This window comes from Galeopterus variegatus, unplaced genomic scaffold (assembly GCF_000696425.1).
Source record: "Galeopterus variegatus unplaced genomic scaffold, G_variegatus-3.0.2 Scaffold9145, whole genome shotgun sequence".
NCBI lineage: Eukaryota > Metazoa > Chordata > Mammalia > Dermoptera > Cynocephalidae > Galeopterus > Galeopterus variegatus.
In genome coordinates, this window is record NW_007735256.1 from 78,090 (window position 1) to 80,615 (window position 2,526).

A 2,526-nucleotide genomic window follows, 5' to 3' on the forward strand; every position below is an offset into this window, starting at 1 on the left:
TGTCCAGAACGAGGACCTCACTGCCACCTGCCCTCCCACCAGCCCTCTTGGCCGGGCAGGGGGAGGCCAGACTGCTCTTGGCTGAGAAATGGAGCATGGCCAAGTGTGTGAACCAAGCTCCTCTCTCCAGCTCCTGGTTGTTGTGTGTGCGCGCATGTGCGCATGTATGTGTGTGTGTGTGCATGTGTAAGAAAGGGAAGGATGTGGGTTGGGGAGCAAAAGACAATGTGGAAGTGCACAGACTCTGGTGAGGTGTGGGCAGGACTCGCTGCTGGTTTTTAGGTTCTCCACGAGCTCACCCCAGGGCCAGCTCGCTCTGCCTGAATGTTCTTGCTATGTTTTGAATCAACCGTTGTTGTTTAATACCTGGAATCTGTTGTTGGCTTCAGAGCCAGTGGTTAAAGAGCAGGGTCCCAAGAATCAGGATGTGTAGTGTCCACCATCCCGTCCCCAACTCAACTGAAGCCCCAACTCAACTCAGCCAATGTCATGATGTCCTCATGCAGAGTTGGGGAGGGGACACTGATGAGCAGCAGAGCAAAGGTGGGAAGGGGCACCCACTGCAGGTGGGATGCTGGGTAGGGGGCAAGTGATCACACCCTCTGCCTCCCAGCCTCTCCCTCACTCTGCACCCTCTGCTGTGGGGGCAAGTGGGGCCAGAGCCCACCCCACACGTGAAGACTGTGATAGGCATGGTCCATGCCCACCCATCCTCCAACCGATGGCAGAGGCTGTTGGCCTGCCTGGGGATGGGAAGGTGCAGCCTTGTATTTTTCTGTGAAATGTGTTTATGAGCTCGTCTTGTTGCTGGCTGTCCTGGAATTGTACACACTGTATGTACATACTGCAATGATGTCAAATGTAATTTATTTTAACATTTTTACAATAAAACATGAGGTCAACAGGCCAGCTTGGTGTGTGCGGTGTGTGGGGGGGGGCAGGGGGAAGGGGGTTGGTTGTGGCCTTTGAGTGTTGGGGGGCACCCTGAGAGGGTCCACAGAGGGCAGGGAGGGCTCAGGACTGACCGAGATCAAGAGGATTGGGGTGTTCTGGAAGGGAGAAAAGAATGAAGAGAGGTGAAGAGAGGCAGGCCTCTTGGGGGAGGTGAAGATGGAGGGACATTGCAGCAGAGGTCCAAGAATCAGGAAGGGGTCAAAGGAGCAAGGGGAAAGAAGTTGAGGGGTGACAATGGCAAACCATGTCACATGCCAGCTTTCTGGGCACTCTTTTAAATGCCTTACACTCAGTAATACACGAATGAATCATTTGACCTTGCAATAGCCCCATGATGTGGGTATTACATCTCCATTTTATAGACAAGGAAACTGAGGCACAGAGACGTTGTCTTGTGCAACGTCTCAGTAAAAATGGTGAGCCTGGATTTAAACCCAGGCAGCCAGCTCCTGGGGCTGTTCCCTCAGCCACCATGATGCAATGTAAAAGATAGCCTGTGGCTTTTACAAATGAGGAAATTGAGGGAAATATAGGATTTTTCCCAACTTCAACATCTGTTAAGTGGCAGCAAAACAGCTTCCCTAACTCTCATTCCCAGTCCTCATTCTACCCTTTGGGAGTTCCTAATCTGATGGCGAGACACCCTCGGAGAACCCAAGGTCTGATGGAGGTAGGAGACAGCGCCTACTCTCAAGGAGTCTGCAGTCTGAGGGGAGAGGACACAGAAATAGAGAAGCCCAAACTCGCAGTGTCCCAGCTGGGCCTCTGGCTTCCTATGTGATCCTGGAGGAGTCACTGAGCTCCACGCAAGGGCTGATGAAGAGAAACCAGGATGTTTGGGTTTCACCCCTTACTGGAAAGGGCCAGTCAAGATTATCATCAGCAGCGATTGCATCTGAAGCTTTCCTGAGCCTGGGGCAGAGAGATGGGAAGGAGCGGGCAGGCTGGGCTGCACTGCTCTGGGTGGGGTGCTCTGCTCAGTGGGGCCTGAGGTTTGGTCTCAGCTCTGCCAGTCAACTCTCCATTCTTGAAATAACAGGTTCCCAGTTTCCACATTCGTACACAACTGGTCCGGGAACCGGAAGCCGGTTTGTGAATTGCCAGGATGTGTTAAACACAGTGAACGTCCCTCTCAAAAACCTCTGCCTCTTCTATCCATCCCGGCCCCCATCAGCACAGTCCAGGCCACTTCTGCCCCTCACCTGGACCCCTGCAACAGCGCAGGGCCTGGCACCTGGTGGGGGTGCCACAGACGTTTATGAAGGGACCAAAGGAGCCCCTTAGCTGGTCTCCCTGCTTCTGATACTGGCCATCACTACAACCAGCAGGATTTATGCTAAACTGGAATCGGACCTCTTTTCTCTCCTGCTGTAAACTCCTCAGGGGGTGCCCATTGCTCTTCCTGTCTCCCCACCTCCAGACTCCTTTCTCCCCTCCCCCACCTGTCTTTCTGGGCTCCAGCCTCTTCTCCCATGCCATTCCCTCTGCCGCAGATGCCCTTCCACTCTTTCTCCTTGGTAAATCCTAAGACCTGTTGGGATCAAATATGGACATCAGCTTCTGTGAAGATTT